The sequence below is a fragment of the Heterocephalus glaber genome, unplaced genomic scaffold, assembly GCF_053883595.1.
Source record: "Heterocephalus glaber isolate CG9 unplaced genomic scaffold, H.glaber_assembly_v1.0 deba00001428, whole genome shotgun sequence".
NCBI lineage: Eukaryota > Metazoa > Chordata > Mammalia > Rodentia > Bathyergidae > Heterocephalus > Heterocephalus glaber.
This window is the reverse complement of record NW_028258293.1, coordinates 34,505,624-34,519,179: the sequence shown is the minus strand read 5'-3', so window position 1 is coordinate 34,519,179 and position 13,556 is coordinate 34,505,624. Positions and strand designations below refer to the sequence as shown.

At 37.1% G+C, this 13,556-nt stretch overlaps 1 protein-coding gene and 1 pseudogene across 17 annotated transcripts in view; both read left to right on the top strand.

Annotated features, from left to right (window-relative positions):
• Tenm4 (teneurin transmembrane protein 4) overlaps nucleotides 1-13,556 on the top strand; it is a 2,854,999-nt gene that overhangs the window by 1,476,503 nt on the left and 1,364,940 nt on the right. The window lies entirely within an intron of this gene.
• Nucleotides 4,716-8,719, top strand: LOC147828072 (E3 ubiquitin-protein ligase CCNB1IP1 pseudogene; annotated as a pseudogene).

Sequence of the window (13,556 nt, the reverse complement as noted above, 5' to 3'; positions counted from 1 at the left end):
TAATAAGATAATGGGAAATAGAATGCAGAACAATATCAAGAAGATCATACACCCTGACCAAGTAGAATTCATCCCAGGGAAGCAAGGATGGTTTAACATACACAAATCAATAAATGTAATACACTATATTAATAGAGCCAAGGATGAAAACCATATGATAATCTCAATAGATGCAGGAAAAGCATTTGACAAAATCCAACATGGATTTATGATAAAAACCCAACAAAAAATTGAAATAGATGGTCTCTACCTCAATCTGATAAAAGCCATCTATGAAAAACCAACAGCCAATATCGTACTAAATGATCAAAACCTGAAATCTTGCACACTAAAATAAGGAACAAGACATCAATGTCCACTATCACCACTCCTGTTCAATATAGTTCTGGAAACATAGCCACATCAATTAAATAAGAGGAAGAAATAAAATGAATAAAGATAGGAATGAAGAAGTCAAATTGTCATTATTTGCTGATGACATGACATTCTATAGAGAAGACCCCAAGAACTCCACCAAAGGTCTTCTAGACTTAATAACCAAATTGAGTAGAGTAGCTGGATACAAGGTCAACATAGAAAAATCAATAGCTTTCCTCTGCATGAATTACAGACTCACTGAGAGAGAAATAAGGCAAACAATTCCTTTCACAATAGCATCCAAAAAACTGAAATATCTAGGAATCAACCTAACAAAAGAAATCTAAGACCTCTTCTCTGAAAACTATAGCACTCTGAAAAGAGAGATTGAAGATGATATCAGAAAATGGAAAGACATCCCTTGCTCCTGGGTAGGAAGAATCAACACAGTGAAAATGACCATACTTCCAAAACTGCTATATAGATTTAATGTAATCCCAATTGAAATCCCAGCAGCATATTTCACAGACCTTCAGAAAACAATCCAAAAATTCACTTGGAACAAGAAGAGACCTAGAATAGCAAAAGCAATTTTAGGCAACAGAGACAGAGCAAGGGCTATCATAACCCCCAACTTGAAACTATATTACAAAGATACTGTGATAAAAACAGCATGGTACTCACAAAGAAACAGACTGAAGGACCAGTGGGACAGATTAGAACATGCAGAAACAACTCCAGACACACTCAGCCACCTCATCTTCAATAAAGGAGCCAAACACCCACACTGGAGGAAAGACACCCTCTTTAATAAATGGTGCTGGAAAAATTGTGTTTCAACTTGCCTAAGATTAAAACTAGACCTATATCTCTCACCATGCCCTAACTAAAATCAAAATTGATTAAAGATCTAAATATTAAAACAGAAATGCTGAACTGGCTATAACAGAGGTTAGTTAGAACTCTTGAAGACATTAGTGTAGGAAAAGATTTTATGAACAAAACCTCAGTTGTCCGTGAACCAGCACAAACAATCAACGAGTGGGATCTCTTCTTATTGAAAGGCTTCTGCACAGCAAGAGAAAACACCAGCAGTGTGAAGAGACAACCCACAATGTGGGAAAAGTTTTTCACCTGCTGTTCCTCAGACCAAGATATACTATCTAGAATCTATAAAGAACTTAAAAAGATCAGACCTCCCAAATTTAAAGACCCAATCAAAAAACAGGCATCTGAAATAAACAGACATTTCTCAGACAAAGAAGTAGAAATAGCAAATAAACATATGAAAAAAATGTTCAACATCACTGGTAATTTGAGAGATACAAATGAAACAACACTGAGATTCCACCTCACTCCACAAAGAATGGCTACTATCATGAAATCAACCAATAACAAATGCTGGCGGGGCTGTGGGGAAAGAGGAACCCTGCTCCACTGCTGGTGGGAGTGTAGACTGGTGCAATCACTGTGGAAATCAGTATGAAGATACCTCAAAGAACTAGGGCTGGAGGTCCCATTTGACCCTGCTATTCCACTGCTGGGTATCTTCCCCAAAGAATTAAAAGAATCATACCACAGTGATATATGTGCACCCATGTTCATAGCAGTACAATTTGTAATAACTAAAACTTGGAAGCAGCCCAATTCCCCATCAACTGGAGACTGGATAAGGAAAATGTGTTTTTAAAAAATAAAATGGAGTACTACTCAGCCATAAAAAATGAGACATTAGAGACATTTATAGCTAAATGGATGCACATTGAGGCAATACTCTTAAGTGAAATAAATAGGACACACATGTGTAAATACCAAATAGTTTCTCTAGTGTGAGAAACTGAAAGTGTAAATAAGGACTAAAAAGTATAATAGATAATGTGAAATCAGAAGAAAAGGGGCAAAGGGAAGGGGAAGTAGGAGGGGAAGGGGAAAGGTAAGAAGAGAATGGAATTAGTATGAGAAAATGGAAAAATGGAAACAAAGTCTTTGTAAATAGTTAGAGCTGGAGGGGTTGAAGGGTGGACAGGGGCATGGGGAAAAAATAAGAACCAAGGCACAAATTTCAATGATGAATGTCATTATATTGTATACCTAAAATGTACCAATAAAATTAATTAAAAATATAATTTGATCTCTGCTGGGTCTCATTTTGAAGGGCTATTGTGTCCCTTCCGAGTTCCCGTCCAAGGATACCATGAAGTGAAGGCTGATTTTCCTCCCACATGTCAATTGAGTTCTTTGCTCATAGTGAGCTCATAAAAAATATGGAATGGATGAATGAGCACCCCACTAAACATAAGCCTAGGGGTAAAGAGCTTCAAATTCTTCTCGTTTAGCAATGCTTCTCATATCCTCACTTCTCCATCCTTCACAGGACTTTATGCTCCATCATCTTGACTGCCTTTCAAGGTCATCAGCTGCCTTCCTGGCTCTCTCTAGCATTCACCAGAGATTACCAGTGTTTGAATTATATTTTTGCTCTAAAGTTTTGCTATCTTTTAAGAATTTTTTTTAAAAAGACATAACTTTGAGGATGATTCACATATCTTGTCTCACTTTCTGCATCTTGGCATCTTGTAAATTGCAATGGCTTTTGATTCACTTAACTTCAATCACATCTTACTTGACTAATGTCTGGACCTGATTATCATTGGGATGCCTCTTCTCTGTTATCTCAAATCCAAATGTACTTTCTATCTCCCAGCCTTTCAGTTCTTCTGTTGAATAACTCCTGATATTCTAACTTCATTCACATCTTCAAGACATTCTAGTGGCTCATAATCAATCAACTTCACTGAATGTGCACATCCCATATGATGTTGGCACATTCATCCTATGTATCACTTTAGAGTCTTGACAAGAAGGTGACAAGATTTAATGTTATTTTAAGATGATATATTTGATGGTGAGTAGGATCATCCTGAGTGGACTGGAATATGAGTCCAGGACTTGGGCAAACACTGGCTGCAATGCACAGGCTGAGATACGGGTTGATAGGCTCTGCCTAAGCCTTGAAGTGACAATAAAAAAGGAAGTAAAAAAGGATGCCTCGCTAAACTGACATGAAGGGAATCAACTACAAGCTCTCTTGTGATATGCATGATTTCTAGGACATTTTCTATATTATACAAATTCCTAAAGATGTGGTAAGGTTTGAATGGAGGTTGTATAAGGCTTTGTGAAAACAAGCAATCCAAGGAGCAGGGCAGAAGCCAGGGCCTTGTAAGTGGTAGCTTTACAGCTCACATAGCGGCAACTCCCATTCCCCACTCCTCCACCTCACCCAAGGTCTACAGGTCCAGGAGGAGTGATAGGGCCAGATTAGATTCAAAGAAAGAGCACTATACCAGCTAGAAATACTGGAAGGCATGGTTCATCGAGAAGCTTGCTATACTTAAAATCTAACTCCAAAGTCAAATAAAACCCTTAAGCAAAAACTATTTGATTCGATGCTGGTGTCTTTGTATGTGGAAAGCAGCTCAGCCTGAAATGACTTCCAATTGGCAATTGTTTTTCAAACATTACAAGAGAATAAAAACTACATTTGCCTCAGTTTCATTGCTGAGACACACCTGACACCAGCAATCCAAAGGAGAAGAGATCCATTTGAGGTCATAGTTTTAGAGATTTCCATCTAGAATCAGCTCGCCCCAAGTGAGAAATGGCATGGTGGAAGAGCCAGCAGTTGTGGAGAAAAGCTGCTCACAAGAGAAAAAAGGAAGGATGCAGTGCAAGAGAAATCCTTCCAAGTCATGCCGCAGTGAATTCCACTGCTGGATAGCTCAACCTGCAGGCCCACACACTCAATCTCAGCTGCTGAACTCACTGTTGGAGGAATTCATCTGTGAGTACAGTACCCCAAACACCTTCTGGGCATCAGAGTTTTGCAGGACATTCTTGATCTAAAACATAACCCAGTTCATGGCAACTGTTTTTGTTTTATGATTTTTTTAAGTCCTCTGTCTCACTCTAAGACTCCTTAGATGGAGTTTTCTTGATTTGTTTGGTGAAAAACATCTTCCCTCTATCCTCAATGCTTTCCTATCCCCATCTTGATCTCTGTCACTCTCATTTCAGTGTGCATGCTACCACACAAGTATTGACACCATGGTTCCCTGCCACATGCAGGACTCTGAAGTTCTCACTGAAAGAAATGCCTGCTCATCAGGATTATTTGAAACTCATAAAAATGAAAATGTTATTGTCATTGTTAAATTTAAAGATAGTTTTTTATTTAGTACAGAACATCTGAAACAATGCATAGATTAAATATGTAATAATCAATGATGTGATGAAATCAGATTACACTAAATATTCTTGGGACTGCTCTGACACAGTGTCTGTGCTGATGTGCCTGGAATTGTTACAGGTCTCTTCAGTACCTGGAGACGTCACTATCATATCTTTGTGTGAAGACATGCTGCTTTGTAATTATCAAAAATGTTGAATCAAACTTTCTGGTTATGCCCGCTTTCACATCTGTGGTCAGCACAGCAGTGGTGAGTTTAGTCATTCACCAGCTGTCTGCCCTGCTTCCAACAGTACCCTTTCTGGAAAGCTAGATATTGTCTACACAGAACTCAGTCCATCAGAGGAATAAAAGCTATGGTATTGGCAGGGCTGCAGCCAGAGATTGTGTTGAAAATTAGCTCCTGAGCATTGGCCTTCTGGACATATCAGTACATCAGGAATGTCTCTATCAAGAATATGATTTCAGCAAGGGTGAGGGTCATCTGAAACAGATGAAGAAAATATATACTCAGCAAATACAGAGCCAGAATGTGGAATCGACCTCTATGAAAGTCAAGTTCACTTCCATGAAAAAAGTGTTAGAAGAATACAAGAAAAAGTTCAGTGATATCTCTGAGAAACTTATGGAACTCAATTGCCAGTATCAAAAGCTCCAAGGCCTTTATGATAGTCTTAGACTGTGAAATAACACTATTGCTAACCAAGAAAGCAACCTTGAACTATCTATGATTACACAGGCTGGTGTTTTTGGTTTCCTGTTAGGTAAGGAAGGATATGTGATATCCAATATCTGTTCTTTAAATCAATGATTTTTCATGTTGTGTTCTGCATAGGTCCATGTAATTAATGGAGAATCCAAAAGTGGAGTCATGGTAAGCTGTGGATTCTTTAATCATGTGTCAACTATATGTCACTGCTTTTATCTTCTGTATTTGGTTACATTTAAGTTACACCTTTAATTTGAGCAAAGTTTACCTCTAAAAATTAAAGATCTACATATTAAAACAGAAACAGTAAATCTGCTAGAAGAGAGAATAGGTAGAACGCTTGAAGACACTGGTATAGGCAAACACTTAATGAACAAAACCCCAATCACACAGAAACTATCACAAAGAATAAAGAAATAGGATCTCATTTTAATAAAAAGCTTTTGCACAACAAAAGAAACCAGCATCAGAGTGAAGAGACAACCCACAGTGTGGGAAAAAATGTTTGCCAGCTGTTCCTAAGACACAGGACTACTATCTAGAATATATAAAGAACTCAAAAAAAAAACAAAAAAAAAACAGTCAGACCACCCAAATTTAAAGAGACACTTCTCAGATGAAGAAATAGAAATGACAAATAACACATGAAAAAATATTCAACATCACTCATCATTTGAGAGTTGCAAATTAAAACAATGTTGAGATTCCATCTCCAGAAAGAATAGCTATTATCAAAAAATCAACCAATTACAAATACTGGCAGGGCTGTGGGGAAAAATGAACACTCCTTCACCATTCCTGGGAGTGTACACTGGTGCAACCACTGTGGAAAACAGTGTGGATATTCCTCAAAAAAATAAAACTAGAAGTTCCATTTGACTCTGCTATTCCCCTTGGTATCTTCCCAACAGAATTAAAAGCATCATACCTCAGCAATATATGCACTCTCATGTTTATAGAGGCACAGTTTGTAATAGCTAAATCTGGGAGACAGCTCAAACACCCATCAACCAACAAATGGATAAAGAAGATGTGGTTTTTTTATACCATAAAGATGGATAAAATTGAGACGTTTCTATCTAAATGGATGTATCTTGGGACCATACTCTTGAGTGAAATAAATTGGACACACATGTTTTAAAACCACATTGTTTGTCTAGTGTGAGAGACTGAAAGTGGAAATAAGGATCAAAATGTGCAATAGATCTTGGGAAATGGAAAGAAAATGTTCAAATGAGAAGGAGAACAAAGAAGGAGAGGGAGGGAAAGGAGAGGAAAGAAAAAAGAGTACAACAAAGAAATTGAAACAAAGCTTTTGTAAATAAGGGGAAAAGAGGTTGAAAGGAGTAGGGGAATGGGAAAAAAAGTAAAATATATCATGTACAGGTACAAATTTCCAATGATGAATGTAATGTTATCATTATGTACATTGAAAATGTACCAATAAAAGTTTTGCTTCAAAAATAAATATTCTTAGGGCTAGGATTTAATACTTCCCTTCAAGCCTGTGCTTTCCAAGAGGGATCTACTTTCTCTATTGAAGGCTGGAGTCAATGATAAAGAATCTCCAATCCCATTCTGATGTGATGAGAAAGTCATTGAAATAACTGATAATTGGCATGGAATTAAATAGAGGATTAGAGAAGGTCAAGAAATTTAGTCTCATTATTGATCACCTGTGTGACCATGAGTGAGTATCTTAAATTCCTAGGCAAATATTTCTCAGACTTTCATGTGCCTGAGAATCATCTGCTTACTGGGGATCATGTGCAGAACCCAATTAAGCAGCTCTGAGCAGAGGCTGGGACTCTGCATTGCTAAACAGCATCACCTGATGTTGGTTCATGGATATGCTTATTAGATTGGCCTAGATCTTCATCTACTTGGGAATGGGAATTAGCAAGATGTATGTATTTTCGTAATTTAAAAAGCCTTTATCACTGTCCATTTTTCATTGGCTGGCAGGCTGGCTGGCTGGTTGAATAGATGAGAAGAGCCAGAAAAAAGATCCTCCTCTGAATTTGGAGATAAAAGAGGGAACATGAGGTGAAAAAGAAAAAAGACAGTGAAAATGAGAAAAAATTTTGCAAGTCAGTGCTTAAGTGGAACAATACATGAAAGGATTGTTTTTGCCATAGGATATTGTTTAGATGAGAACAAGAAGGTTGAGAGGTGTTGTGTATAATCCTGACATGAGACACTAGGGTGAATCCCTTCACTGTTAGAATTACTTGTAATCACTGTATTTACATGTTAGTACTTGAGGCTTCTCCAGTGGACCTATTTTATTGGAACCAAATGAATTTGGTAGTGATGACTTAAGTAAGGGTATTATGACTTGAATCATTCCCTCAAGCATCTTCTAAGAAAGAAATATTATCTTCATACACAGCTCTAAAAAGATACAAAGAAGAAATAGACTGATAGTGGGCTATGAGTAATTACGGAAGGAAGAATCTGAGGCTATTACCCATTGAAAGGAGCTTTGGAGTTTGGACTGCTTGAGTAAGAGCATGGAATGAGGGTGTAGTCAGGAAGAGAACAGTTTGGACAAAGTGAAGAACATTCTTCAGAGACTGATGCAAATATTACCCTCAATTTAAAGACCATGAAACTGAGGGTCAGAAAGGTAGATCAAATTGGTAACAGTCACACAGCAGATGAGAAATATGGTCATAACTCAAACCTAAATTTTCTGTTGCCAAAACCCAAGGTATTCATTTTTCGATGACTTTCCTGGATTAAGGTGGTATGAGGAAATGGAGAGGAGCAGTCCAGTGGAAAGAAACAGTAATAGTAAAAGCGCCGACAGCAAACACTTACAGAGCCACACACTCTTTTGAGTACGTTCCACAAAATCAATCAAGTTTCACAACACCTTTGTTTTACATGTCAAGAAATTAAAACCCTACAGAATAAGTAATTTGCCTAACTTTGCACAGCCAGTAAGAATTTGAATAAAAGCGATTGGCTTTATCCATGTTTTGAAAATACAGTTACAAAAGGGAGGAATAGAGATGATGAGGTATTTGTCTCTTCTAAGTGAGACAAAAAGTCCCAGGAATGACAATGACAGAATAAGAACCAAGTGTTCTTCCCTGTACTGTCAGTCTATCTTTGGTCAAAATATGTAATTTTCCTTTCCTCATTTCCTTTACTCTTAAACCAGGGAGAAAAAAAAAAAAACTAAACTAAAAAACAAACTGTAATTAGGATCCTTATCTTTTGAATTCAAAACAAAATGCAAAAGCAGTTGAAAGAAACTTTTTGAAATGAAAAGGAAACTATTTTGGATTACAAAAAAATATGCTAATTAAAAATGATTGATATGTTATTTTGTTAGTGACTTATGTTACCTTGCTACAGTTTCATTCATTTTCTTGTTGACTAATGAGCTCATTGAAATAAAGGGATGGATTTAGACTGAATTTTAATATTCTTTAGGGTTTTCTATGTGCTTATATTTCATGGTAGTTGTTAAGCAACCCCGAAAGTTTACTATGTTCTATTTAATTTGAAAGTAGAAAGACAAAGAGAAAAAACGAATTTGTAATCTGACTGAGACATAGAGTCTTGTTTGTTGGTGCTTGATGACTGTTTAAATTAATGGAATTTTCCTTCCCTTAATAATAAACACATTATCATCAAAGAGACAGAATCATTCTTTGCCAAGTATGATCACTGATAGATGGTAAGAAAAGTTCTTAGAACTAAATCTCTTCCTAGTTTTTTAATTTTTTAAAATTTGAAAATAGGAGTAGAGTTCAATGTTGTCCCTTGATTTGACTGTGAGCTTTGACCTCTGAGCCTCCACTAGCTTTGCTACCTGGACACACCTGCTCTACTTTCTCCTCAGGAATAGAACAGTAAGCTCTAAAAGATACATGGCACACCAGGAATGTGTGGTTTTGCTAGTACTTTTTCTAACTTGGGGGTTTTTATTCTACAGGAAAATATACCTTGGAAATTCACAGATTATAAAGGAAGGATCTACCTTCAGGTTTCCGTTGCCTGCTAGCAAGAGACAGAGCAGTGTTTTTGAAAAAAACAGGGAGTCTAAAACTGACTTACTAACTTCTTTTTAAAATTGTTTTTCTTAATCAGTCTTGCTTGGGGAATTACCAGTTTATGAATGTTTATAACGAAGTAAATTTTGACTTGGTTAATTTATTTTTTATTTCAGTGATTTTTATGCTTTATTTTTTCTTGTTTCTATACATTTAAAGCCTTAGTTGGATGCTGATGGCATTCTGGCTGGGACAGGCCTGTAACACACACCCCGGCTCTGCATGAGCCCTAGCACTGCTTGGGTTAGCTCTTAGCCCCAAAGCAGCTGCTCTCTGCAGGCTCACCAAATCTCCTCTTGCCTGGAGCATGCATAGCCTAACACTTCATGACAGCTCCACAAGGGGCTCTCCCTCACTTCTGTGGTCTACCCTGAGCACCTCCTTTTCCCCAGTACTCTGTCACTCAAACACCATTCACAGCAGTAGCCAAAAATCTGAGCTTTGCCTCCTGACAATGCTCTGGTTTGAGTTCTGCTTTGTAGTGCTGCAGTACAGAAAATTCTCTTAAATGGAAAGCTGGGGCAGACCTGTGGCTCCTGAGGATTTGGTGACCACTATACGGCACTGCCTGTTATCCAGGGTCTCAAAGCAGTCTCCTTGCATCTTTTGGTAAATTTTATAGGATTTGAAAAATTTGTTATTTTTATTTCTTCTTTCAGTGGGAAGGCAAATTCATGGGGACTTAAGGTCTAGCTGTATATCTGTTCTAGTTTATATCCTTGTGCCTTTGTTTATTTACCTGATTGGTATTAGCATCTTCATTTAATTTATTCACAAGATCTTGATGAAAACCAATTTAGATAGTAGTGGAAGTATTTTGCAACTTAAACACTTATTATATAAAAGTCACATAAACTTAAACATGAATATTTTTTGTTGAGCACAGATGTTTAAAGGATTAGTCAATGCACATGACAGAATAAATATTTTGGCACCTCAGTAAAAGGAGATAGTGGCAGAGGAAGAATATTTATAGTTAATGGCTATGTGTCATGTTTTCTGCTTATGGCTTTATTTATTTCAGTAACCCTATAATACACATAGTAACTATATTCCTGTTTTACAGCTAAGGAAACAGAGGCTAAAGGGGGTTAAAACAAAGTGTCAAAGCCCAATCTGTTAGCTCCAAAGCCTGTGCTCTAGCTCATAGAGATTACTTTCTTTGAAGGTCTCCATGTACACATCAAGACCAGGTCTGAACCTGTGAGTGGTACCAGCTGCCACATGAAATATTGTTTATTGTGATGTTCCATTTGTTTTCCAGCACTAGATCATAGTTTTTGTTCTTACTGACTGTTTTGAATTTACTTGTTAGACATTTATTTTATAAAAGCTTAAGAATAGAAAATCACTGATGATAATCACATACTAGTATAGTCACTCATTTTTGTACATATAAACATATACATGGAAGATTCTGTGTGTGTGTGTGTGTGTGATTCTTCCCCTTTTACTTCAAAAGTGTGCCTTGAAATAAAACTGTTAAGTAGAGTGTAAATATTGCTAAATTAAGATGTTAGCATTTAAAAATTGTTCCTTGCTTTTTAATGTGTTTTGTTATTTTCCCTGCCAAATTTTATCGTTCTGTTCAATATTTATGTATTAAAGAGACCTTTTTCTGATCAGATGTCTTCCACTGAGTCTCAAATGCTTGCAATATCATACTTTTCAAATTAAATTGTGTCCCAAAGTGATGAATAGATCACACCACAAAAAGCAGCAAGGTGGTATAGAGCCTGTAACATCTGTCAGACCTGTGGGACCACTGTTTTTACATTAGGAACCAGAGCGACTAAGGAAAAACTCAGGCCACAGATACTATTTGAATTGTTACCAGGCAAACATGATTTACGAGTGATCCAATGTAATTCTTATCATTTAACATTAACAGAAATCCAATAAAGACAACATTGATATCCCCTTGACAATAATTGGCCCAAAAGAAAGCAAACTCACTTACAATTCAGCATAGAAGTAGAGATGGGGGTCACCTCCAGAGTTTTCTAATACAGGATGGTCTGTGTTTCAAATTCCAAACAGAATTCACTAGAGCAAAAACAACATCTTGAGATGAATGACTTCCATTCATGGTCTGTATTATGCTTACCAAACCATCTATCATGTCACTTTTTTATGTGATATAAATACAACATCGATGGTTCTTCATCAGTTAGGCCTTAGATTCGAAGGCCTTTCTCGAATGTCAGTTACATGCTAAACATAATGCAACCTGCTCCCTTGTTCATTATCTTACTTCTCTGAGAGACTTAGGGTTCCTTGTGAAAGAGGACATGTTTTGGAATCAAACAGCATACATGAATCTAGACTCTGGTACCTAAGAGCTATGAAACTTTGCAAGTTGCCTAGCTAAGCATATAGGCCTCAGTTTCCCTATATAATATATAGAATAGGTATCTCAGATATTTGACATAGGGAACTCACAGAAATTGCATCTAAAATATTTGAAGACACACTTTAACAAGTGCCAAATAAAAGGTCACATTAAGCATCATCATCATTTAGTAAATGAGAAATAAATTAAAGTTTATGGTGAGTAAAATTTCATATTGCTCTGAAATTGCAGAACTGGTGTTTAACCAAAACTCTTAAAATTCCCTGAAGAAGGCTGGTTCCTAGGTTGTCACAGCTGCATTCAGAAGCACATAGTCTTTAACCATTCCTATTAAGTTATGTAATCATATTATTCAGAAGATGTTTTCATTTTGCTTCACTCCTAGATCCTTGCTTTGCTGGCTCAGTTCTCTCAGGCAATGTAGAACTGCCTTCTGAATTAGGGCTTCTCTGTGGATTTTCTACCCATTTATTTAATGATAAATGACTCAAATGACTCCCTGTCACTTTTTCTCTGGACCTTATGCTTCTTGGTACTTGAACCTCTTCTTCCCATTGAGTTCTACTTATCAAGTCTGGTCCTTTTAAGAGTGTCATGCACTTTCTGAAAATGAGTGGCCATCACCTCATCCTGTCTCCAATAGAAAAGCTATTTTGGGACTCCTCATTTGGACTGCAGAAAAGGCATTCCCAGGAACATAATTTCCATAATGCAGTTTATTGGCACCATCATTTGTTCAACTTATCTGGAGCCAAAGGCAGAGCTGGTTCACAGCCCTCTTCCAACGTAACACCTTTAAAAGCAGGAACTAAAACTAGTTACCACCTAAGGTGAACAGCATTTGTCTCATTGCTTCTTCTCATCACCAAGTTGGAAAATAGGTGGTATTCCTCCCATTTTACTGCCGCAAATGAAAAGGCTCTGACAGTGGCTCATTTGTATTACCTCTCACTCCTAAACTGAAGCAATTTGGAGGCTGAAGAGTGACAAGGAAGCTGAATCCTTTGCAGCAAATTACCTACATTTAGAGCCAAGAATAAACAGAACCACTCCAAATTAAAGTTGTTTTGCCAAGCCTGGTAAGCAGGCATGTAGCAGCATATAGCATTTCTAGCACTAAACTGCTATTAGCTTCCACTTTGGTGGGAGGGAGGGCATCTGCATGCCCTCTTGTATTCTGTAACAGATCCCATGTAACCATCGAGGTGCCTACAAAACTCTGGGAACTCAAGATGCTGCTGATTAGCATCAGTTGAAATGATGTTTGTAATCAAAACTATTTCAGGTCTGATAGAACTGATGTTTACATGACAGATTTTTTTATTTCCTTTTAAGACTTCTTTAGAAGAGAACAAATAAAGAATGGTGATATTTATTGAGACTCTATTGTGTGCCACACACTCTTCTGGCCCTTTCATATTCATTCATTTTTCATTTTGTGAGTATTATCTTGCTATTTTTTTCAAATTGGAGAAATTTTGTCTTTGAGAGGTTCAATAACTGGGCTGAAGTCACATAAGACCCACACAATGTAATTGTCATTTGAGTGAGCTCTGGACAATGCTCCACAGATGGACAGGTAAGATTGAAAATACGACTTTTGGGCCAGGGATTTGGCTTAGTGGTTCTGCCGCTTGCCTTGCAAGCACAAAGACCCGAGTTCGATCCCTGGTACTGAAAAAAAAAAAAAGAAAAGAAAATATGACTCTTTTCAACTGAATGATTAGAGCAAATTTCAAAACCTCTTGACCGTCCATACTTAGCTTTAGCTGGCTGGTTTTAAGGATTCTATAGAATAATGCTATGGAAGCACTTAAAAGT